Source organism: Anneissia japonica, unplaced genomic scaffold, assembly GCF_011630105.1.
Source record: "Anneissia japonica isolate Jap-2015-1 unplaced genomic scaffold, ASM1163010v1 scaffold1949_len687591_cov173, whole genome shotgun sequence".
Taxonomy (NCBI): domain Eukaryota; kingdom Metazoa; phylum Echinodermata; class Crinoidea; order Comatulida; family Comatulidae; genus Anneissia; species Anneissia japonica.
Genome location: NW_022754854.1, coordinates 1 through 10,591, shown reverse-complemented (window position 1 = coordinate 10,591; position 10,591 = coordinate 1). Strand labels below are relative to the sequence as shown.

General features: G+C 30.6%; 1 long non-coding RNA gene across 1 annotated transcript; it reads left to right on the top strand.

The window, feature by feature from the left end:
• Nucleotides 1-2,546: 2,546 nt before the first annotated feature.
• Nucleotides 2,547-8,457, top strand: LOC117123273. The gene is made up of 3 exons (XR_004447833.1): nt 2,547-2,695; nt 7,119-7,305; nt 8,345-8,457. It is a non-coding gene; the product is annotated as an uncharacterized LOC117123273 (long non-coding RNA).
• Nucleotides 8,458-10,591: the final 2,134 nt, after the last annotated feature.

The following is a 10,591-nucleotide window of genomic DNA, read 5'->3' as shown; positions in this document are numbered from 1 at the left end:
AACAAACAATTGTCGGGGGAAACACAAATGTACGGTATTATCTATTTAATTAAATAATAGGCCTATTTAATTTTTATAAAATGAAATTATTTCACTGAGAGATCAGATAATCATCTTCATGATCAAAAGCCAGTATTTGGTAGTTGGTCCCTTGCGCGGTTTGGCTGTTGGGCTGCGGCTTGGTGCCTGGAATCGCAAATAGACCGTGAAGTAAAAAGTTTGCGGAACGCTGCTCTAAAGAGCAGTTTAAATATCAGGAATTCTCTGTTTACTCTGATCGACTTACCACATAACATTGCTGTAGCGTTTTCTCTGTGCTTGCTTTCAGTTCAAACAGGTGTTTATGAATCGTGGCACTTTACGTTAACGGTCAGCCAATATCATATTTCATATTTATTTATTTATTTCACTTAACTACCACATTTTCCAGATTACACAATTAACAATCGAGTTTTTAATTAAAATAATACCCAAAGTTATGATTAGTCTCTGTCTTTGATTTATATATCATGGCGTACGCAAGCAAAAATAAGCTTTTTTGTCTTAGAAAAATCAATCTACAGTCTACTTCTGTCACAAATAACATAGCACACTCTTGTCCGTTGCACATGCATCGGCACAATGCAGGGTTTTTATGATTTTTATGATGAATTTAGTGTCAAACGTCATTAAACGTCTTCTTTCATAAAAACGAGCACTTTATTCTAAGATCCCACTATGGAATTGGCGATCGGAAGGCAATACTGTACTCCAATACAGTTAAGGCAGAAATTATAGAGACCAAGGAGTTCGTGCTTCTAACAGATCATTCCATTCACAGAAAAATCCTTTTAAAGTGTACAGTATATTTTTACCAAGGTTTGCCTAGATCGAAACTAACTCCGGCTATATAAAATTGATTAGAAGATTGAAAAAGTTATTTTTGTTAATGAATAGATAAGGATTACTACTATGTCCATTTTTATTGATCTAATCTACGTAAATATACTTTCATAGTTTATATTTTAATTAATTAAAACTGTTTAAATATTTATTTGAAAATATTATATGAAACAATTTAATCGTTAAAGATTAACAATATTTTATAATATTTAAATAAAGCAATATGATTGATCTATGTTAAATAAAGACACAATGTATACACAAGCCTAGTTCCATAGTCCAGTTAAAATATGTAAATATGTATGGAAATGATATACTTAATTACATATTTATATTTATATAAATTTGGTGCTGGTTTCAGGCGCTCCTCCCCATTGTTTGGTTGACAGAATCATCTCTGATAAAGACTTAAACCAGTACATCTACCTCGTGGGCACTTTAGAAAAGTGTAGGGTTATACCCGATGTTGGTTCATTTCATCCCCTGTCGTTGTGGAATGATGTGAACATGTATCTCCATGAAACACCTCCTTACTTCTGCTAGGTAGTCACGGACCACGCCCATACACAATTCAGCACAATGACGGTGCAAGTTATTCGTTATTCTCCTACCTTTACCTTTATTACCTGAAAAAGAGCAGACCTTCAAGATAGGCGGAACTTTTATTAGCATATAGGTGTACCGTATATTCTAAGCCGTCGCATTCTTAAGTTTTCTACAAAAAATGTTATTACTTTTTAATTCTTTTAAATAATTTGATTTAATAATTATATTCATAAAATACACATAATCTTAATCATGAATGATATGTGTTTTCTAGTTATCCCTAAGCAGAAAAAATGGTTGCTTTACCGTAGAGGAAATGATTTGAAAATTCATGCTCTACGACAGAGCAGACATATCCACCCTAATCAATACAATGGATTCCGTACTTCATCATGGTTGGTTGCGGATCTTACAATGAAACTTGACCTAAATTCCAACGGTGCACTCAGCTAACTCTATCGAAGCGTGAATGTTATAAAACAAATAGGCATAAGTCTACAAACTGCAAATGTGTCCTGGGGAACTCTCAAGCATTGATTCATCAAATTGATACATAATTTCCAATGACAGGCCTACTAAGAACAACCCCACATTGATAGATGAACACTTTGGACTGAGTCACAGGCCAAAATCTGAGCCTCGGTAGTCAAAGCAGTGTAAAAATTATAATACTAGATTAGACACATTCTATGCCGGCCTGCAACATGGCCTTCGAAAATATAAAATAGCGGTGTAGGCTAATTGATTCTGAGAGCGGGACTTGTTGTTCAAAAGAGGGACACAACGTGATTAACATTACAGATAAATTGTATACATAAAGATAGTATCAGTAAATAATAAAAAAAGTGTATATATATATATATGTATATATACATATATATATACATATATATATATATATATATATATATATATTTATAATGCTTAACTTGTTTAGTATAAAAAAAAACCCATAGTAGTAAGCCTGAATCTGATAATATTACTATGACAGGAATAGAACCCACGTTAATATCTAACTTTAAAAAAAAACAAAAAACAAAAAAACAAAAACAAAAAAACACACACACATGTTTAATGTGTAAATTAATTATTTTTCGTTTATACATTATAAGCTTCAAATTGTGGCGGAAGATACTACAGTTCACCTGATTACTTAACATCACCAAATTTTCCCAGTCAATATTCAAATAGAGCAAACTGTGTCTACCTGGTCCGTATCTATGGCGCACGTGCGATAACATTTACAGTGCATGAATTTGATACTGAGGTAAGTATGGTAATAAATAAGCGATCTGTGAAGGTACCTCTCTCTGGGCACCCTCAATTTCGAAATTTATGGATCCACCACTGCTAGGACCACCTGTCTGTGCGAAGGTCAGGGAAAATCCTGGATTGAATAATAAGTTGCAAAGAATAGTGACATATTAATACTGAACTGTTTTGGTGTACCATTGAATATATAATATATGTATTTTGCATTTGACTTCAGTTTAACTTTTCATCAATCATTACACTCATTGCATTTACAGTCACATGATTGGTTACACTTTCAATGGCTTCTTCCTCCTGTTTATACTCAACCTTTTTTCCTCAAAGTCAATACATAATTCTGTTGGCACCCCAGAACAAATAATTCTTTGTCTATTCATACATTCCAACATTTTGATAGTAAAAAAATGGGATAATGGGAGAATTTGGCCTGTGAGAGGGGGGAAGGGTTCGGGAGTAGTGGTGGCGCCTAGAATTGTCCAACGGGGTGTCCGAGCTCCCCGGTTGGGGCAGATTTCTCCAGTGAGAGCAAAGTTTGCGTGGTCGGGCTTCACTCAAAATATTGCGAAAGTGGTCCAGTGAGGCCCCGAAAAGTTTGACAATTTAAGGGTTTAAAGGATTATGCCTATTTACATATATTTTTTCATCCACCGAGGAATTGTGAATTTTCACCCCAACAGAGGGTGGGGGCAGCCCTGCAGTTTTCTTTGTAAACTTGCAGAGCATATGAGAAAACGTGAGAAAAAAATTGGCCGGGTGTCAGGTCACCAAATCAGTCTCCAGGCCAAAACGGTAGTGTTGGCATGTATGACCCTTGAATGTAGGTAAGAATGGCCCCGGAAAAAATGGCCCCAGAAAAAATGGCCCCAGAAAAAATGGCCACGGAAAAAATGGCCCCGGAAAAAATGGTCCCGGTAAAAATGGCCCCATATGACAGGTAGGTAAAAATGGCCCCAATGAAAAATTCGGTAATAGAAATGATATATTTTTTTTAATCTTTAAATATTTAAATACTGTATAATCAAGAATTGAATCAAGAAATAAAAAATGGCCCTCAATTATAAAATTCAAGAAAAAAATAATAATAATAAATAAATGCTGTAAAATACCCTGTAGCAAAAATTTAATTAATAAATCAACATAAAGAATATGCATATTTGAGAACTAAAATAAATTAGTTTTTGTTACAGTATTGTAACTTACAAAGCAACTTTTAAAAAATAGTAACATTGCATGCGTTAAAAAGATGCTGTTAAATTAGTATTAGAAACTTTTTAGTAGGAATACATATATACAGTACAGTAAAATGTACAATAGTCAGCGAGTTCGTCAAACAAGGTATAAAAAAGTCTACCATTGGGTAGCATCTTTTTAAAGAAAATCATTAATTTCATTTTAAAAAAAAACACAAGTTACTGATTGATTAAATAATTCTATTTTAAATAAGAAATGATTATGCACAGTAAAGGTAACATAGGACAACATTTAAAAGATCTGTTTATCTAGTTAATCTGCTAAGAAGGGCTAATTATTGCTTAGCTCCACTGTGGCTCCACACACCCTATTGATATGTAAATTAATTACTTACTTCCTGTCACTGCTTGGTATTTTTGTTTTTAGTTTTTTCAATTTACTTGATCTTGAGAATGGTTCCATGATGGAACGAAACGTCGATCTTTCTTGTCATTAAATTTTGTTTTGAGATTATGTTCTTAATTGATTTAATAAATAAAAGCCACAAATAATAATTTGATTTACTAAATTTCATTATGTAAAAATAGTTATGCTTTAACATAGATTAAAAATATGTTACGCCTTACTTATTTTTAATCTATGGTCTTTTTAATTAATTTTCTTTTTTTTATTGGAAATTCCGTAGTGCAGAGTAAATTTATCAAAATCCATTAGGTTTACAGTAATATGAAAAAAAAAAAAATTAGTTTATACAGAAATAGTATCTAAAATGATCTCAATTTCCAAAGTTAAATCAAAAGATCTAATCTAAACACACAATATTAGGCAGGATGTATTTGTTTGGAAAAGAACCCACTGTTTTGTGAAATTAAGAGGTTTATAGGTGAAAATTGTAAATTTAGAAATAAGTTTTATTTTTTCCTTTGAACTGAGATCAATATGTGATTTTTTTAAAATTTCTTTAAAAGCATTTGTTTTTTAACAATTAAAGCAGATGCAAATAATCGAAAAACAATGGCCATTGAATAACATTTTTGGTTAGTAGAAATAAAAGTTTAAAAAACGTTATTTCACTAACAAAGTAAAGGAATTACATACAGTATACAGTACTTCAACTACCAAAATATGCAATTCATAGATAACCACAAACTTCACTTTTGTTAAATATCAAATGAATTAACTTTACATGTTATAAACAATGCAAATAAACAGTAGCATGTGGATCAATTGTGTGTTTGAATCACAAGTTCATGTATGGGAAAAGGGAGGGCTTACTTTCTCGCAAACTTAGCAATAAATTGTCTGCTTAGAGTTTATTCAAAGAAGTATTGCTTTTAGTAAAAAACTGAATAATTAGGAATACATTTATTTAAGCAACTAATTTAGTTGCATACTTGGTTTTTACTCATCACTAACTAAATCCAAGTGCCTACTACTGGGTTAGAATTATATATAGTTATGTATGGCAATTATGCTAAGAATTAAAATGGCTTGTGAGGGTAGGGTGATTATAGTAGGATTAAGATGGTAAATCCCACAAACCTCCCAAAAGACACTGTAGAAAATCAAACAATTCAATTGTGATTGACTGACTTGGTATATCAATAAGAAAATTAAATACATTCATAACTATTTTTTTTTTGGGTTTAAATTTAGATTGTTATGAAAAAATACTTGCAAATACAAGACAAACCTCTAAACACACTGCAAACCCCATCTAAACCATATAATTATGATTGTAGAACTCTCTTTTTCTTAAAAATAAAATAATAATAATTTTATGTTCATACTAACCCACTGTGTGTGGGGTTTAACAATACACAGATTGAATTTCTGGAAAATTGTGATTCCTCTACCGTGAAATCGGCCACAAGTAATTTATTTTAGTATTAATAAATGCATGATTTATGTTGATTTATTGATTTTGTTGTTGCTATTTTTTAACATTTAAATGGAAAAAAAGTGTAATTCATGGCTTTTTATTTATCTTTGAATATTTTATCATTGAATATTAATTCTTGCAAAATGTAAAATGTAAATGGCAATTTGTTTGATGTTAGATTCCTTTTAAAAACTAAATTATTTAAGATACAAAAATGCATATATTGACTCAAGAAAATCAGTTTTAATACAGAATTTGAATATTGGGGCCATTTTTACCTACATGTCATATGGGGCCATTTTTACCGGGGCCATTTTTTCCGGGGCCATTTTTTCCAGGGCCATTTTTTCCGGGGCCATTTTTTCCGGGGCCATTCTTACCGTACACCATGACCCTTGTATGTTGGTGTCTTTCACAAGCCTTCTATGTAAGTGCATCTGAGTGGATTTCCCGCACGATTAAAATCGTAACGGCACTGGGTTTGGTATACAGGAATTTGTGCATCGAACAGGTCATTCCATTCATAGAAAAAGGATTTTGATAGAGAAAAGTATACCATTTTTCTATGGTTTGCCTAGGGTCGGCTACATAAAATTGATTAGAAGATTGAAAAAGTTATTCTTGTTAATGAATAGATACCGGAAGGATTGCTACTATGTCCATTTTTATTGACCTAATCTACGTAAATAAACGTTCATAATTTATATTTCATTAAAAACTGTTTAAATATTTATTTGAAAATATACGAAACAATGTAATCGTTAAAGATTAATAATACTTGATATTATTTAAATAAAGCAATATGATTGAATTATTTTTAATACAGAAACAATGTATGCCCAAGCCTAGTTCCAAAGTCCAGTTAAAATATGTAAATATGTATGGAAATGATATACTTATTTCTATATCAATATAAATATTATGCGTAAATGTGTATTAGATATTAAAATAAATTTAACAAAAAAAATGGAAGAAGCAAAGGAAGAAAGAAAAATAGGAAAGAAATCTGGAGCGGCTGAAATATTTGCTGAAAATAAACAATCATTTAGTCATTATTGCATCAAATTTTTGTGAAAATTTGTTGGCACTAATCGTCAAGATGCCGGCAGCGTACATGAATTACCTGTATATTTATAAACATATATAAAAACCAGATTTTGCTTAATTATTGAAATTTTTGCTGGAAATGGGCTTTAACATCATATTTAGTAATCACAATTTTAATACCTACGCCTACCTTGTTTCTGTAACAAATGTCTCCCTCCCCCCACTGGTGCCACTATTGCCAGGTAAGTATCTTACTCATATACTACCAACATCACAATAGATTTTATGTGTTTTGCAGAGCCTTAAAGATGTATTGACGTACGGTCCTGGTTATAGTGTTGACTTTGATTCACCCGATCTTGTGTACCTTATGGGTGTCCTCGACACGCCGTTTCATTTTACCATTAACGGAGACAGTGTGTGGTTTTACTTTGCGACTGACAGGACCATCACACTGACTGGTTTCAATATCTCTTTTACTGAAGGTATAACAGCGTGTATAACATCTATATGAACAATAATTATTAATTAGTTTAATTTGTAAGATATGATATTAGCAATCAATTAATGAATGCATTAATATAAAACAAACAGTTGGATTTGTGTATTGTATATTCTATTATTATTATTATCATTATTATTATTATTATGATAATGATGATGATGATGATGATGATGATGATGATGATGATGATGATGATGATGATGATGATGATGATGATGATGATGTTACTAAAACCTACCTTATTTTAAGGGGAACTTACAATGGAGAAATTAGAGAAACGACTATAAGGGGAAAATAACATGACGTTATGAAGAAAATAACACAAAAGATATTCCCCTTAAGTCTGACTTACGGCATATTATTATTATTATAATTATTATTATTATTATTATTATTATTATTATTATTATTATTGTTATTGTTATTGTCATTATTATTATTATTAATATTATTATTATTATTAATATTATTATTATTATTATTAATATTATTATTATTATTATTATTAATATTATTATTATTATTATTATTATTATCACTAGTTATTATTATTGTCCTTGTTATTATCTACTACTTTGGTATACTATAGCATATAGTAACTGTTACAATTATTATTTTCATTATTAATTGTAATCATAAAATTATTACCATTATCATTATATCATTATTGTTATTTTATCGTTTCACTTAAAATATAAATTTTGTTTTAAATATGATTACCGTAATCATATTTTACTGTTAATAGTTATATTATTGATGTTATTTTTATAAGATGAATAATGGTCATATCACACACTTATCTTCTCAAGTTTTTTTCTATAATCATTTTGTGTTTCTTTGTAAATGGGACAGTTTATTCCATTGTTGTAGTATTCTCTTTGACTTTCCCTAACCACGTTTTGTCATGAAAAAAAAATGAAATAAAATGTTGATTCTGTCACAATTCTGCATTGTGTATGTAAAACATCTATTGTGTCTTCATCAGTAGAATTACAATTATATTTTTCCTTATTATACAGATATTAACGACTGTCATCCTAACCCGTGTCTGAATATTGGCACCTGTGTTGACGGGATGAACAGTTACACCTGTATATGTCCACCTGGATTTATAGGAATTAACTGTGAAATCAGTATGTACATTATTTTAATATTAATAAGGAGGATTTGTTTTTTCATATATTTCAATTCCATATTTGAATTGTGTATATTTTAAGTACCATAAGCATCGTCAGTGGTTTTCCCGCACGATTAAAAATCGTATCGGTAATGGGTTTGGTCTACATGAGTTCGTGCTTCGAACAGATCATTCCATTCATAGAAAAAGCCTTTAAAATAATACGGTACCTTTTTAGCAAGGTTTGCCTAGATCAAAACTAACTCTGACTGTATAAAATTGATTAGAAGATTAAAAAAGTTATTCTTGTTAATATTGATAAGGATTACTACTATGTCCACTTTTATTGATCTAATCTACGTAGATTTACTTTCATAGTTTATATTTTAATTAATTAAAACTGTTTAAATATTTATTTGAAAATATTATATGAAATAATTTAATCGTCAAAGATTAGAAATATGTAATAATATTTAAATAAAACAATATGATTGATTTAGGTAAATACAGACACAATGTATACATAAGCCTAGTTCCATAGTCCAGTTAAGATATGTAAATATGTATGGAAATGATATATTTATTTATGTATTTATAGTTATATAAATTTGGTGCTGGTTTCAGGCGCTCCTCCCCATTGTTTGGTTGACAGAATCATCTCGGATAAAGACTTAAACTATAGGTCCAGTACATCTACCTCGTGGGCACTTCAGAAAAGTGTAAGATTATACCCGATGTTGGTTCATTTCATCCCCTGTCGTTGTGGAGATGTAAACATGTATCTCCATGAAACACTTTGTTACTTCTGCTAGGCAGTCATAGACCACACCCATACACAATTCAGCACAAATAACGGTGCAAGTTATTCGTTATTCTCCTACCTTTACCTTTATTACCTGAAAAAGAGCAGACCTTCAAGAAAGGCGGAACTTTTATTAGCATATAGGTGTACCGTATATCCTAAGCCGTCGCATTCGTAAGTTTTCTACAAAAAAAAAATGTTATTACTTTTTAATTCTTTTAAATAATTTGATTTAATAATTATATTCATAAAATACACATAATCTTAATCATGAATGATATGTGTTTTCTAGTTATCCCTAAGCAGAAAAAAGTGGTTGCTTTACCGTAGAGGAAATGATTTGAAAATTCATGCTCTACGACAGAGCAGACATATCCACCGGCCTAATCAATACAATGGATTCCGTACTTCATCATGGTTGGTTGCGGATCTTACAATGAAACCTGACCTAAATTCCAACGGTGCACTCGGCTAACTCTATCGAAGCGTGAATGTTATAAACAAATAGGCATAAGTCTACAAACTGCAAATGTGTCCTGGGAAACTCTCAAGCATTGATTCATCAAATTGATTTATACATAATTTCCAATGACAGGCCTACTAAGAACAACCCCACATGGATAGATGAACGCTTTGGACTGGGTCACAGGCCAAAATCTGAGCCTCGGTAGTCAAAGCAGTGTAAAAATTATAATACTAGATTAGACACATTCTATGCCGGCCTACAACATGGCCTTCGAAAATATAAAATAGCGGTGTAGGCTAATGTTGAATCTGCGGACATACCAATCCCCGAACGTCCAAAAGCGGGACGCATTGATTCTGAGAGCGGGACTTGTTGTTCAAAACCGGGACACAACGTGATTAACATTACAGATAAATTGTATACATAAAGATAGTCAGTAAATAATAAAAAAGTGTATATATATATATATATATGTATATATACATATATATATATACATATATATATATATATCATATATATATATATATATATTGATTAGGCCTATATATATCCAATCAACGACTTTCGTGGCCTTTATCGGAGGTTTGGATAATTGTAAAAACTGAATAAAACAAATAAATAAATAAATATATAATATATATATATATATATATATATATTATTCATCATTCATATAATATATTATTTATCAATCATATCATATATTCATCACTTTATTCAAATGCAACATACAAAACATACAAATTGGAAAATGAAGGAAAAAATCGCATAAGAAAAAACAAAAAACAAAAAACGAATCTATAAACGAACGGAGGGAAGCCCTAAACTCGTCCAAATTACAAGACTTTATTATGCAATTAATATATATATATATATAT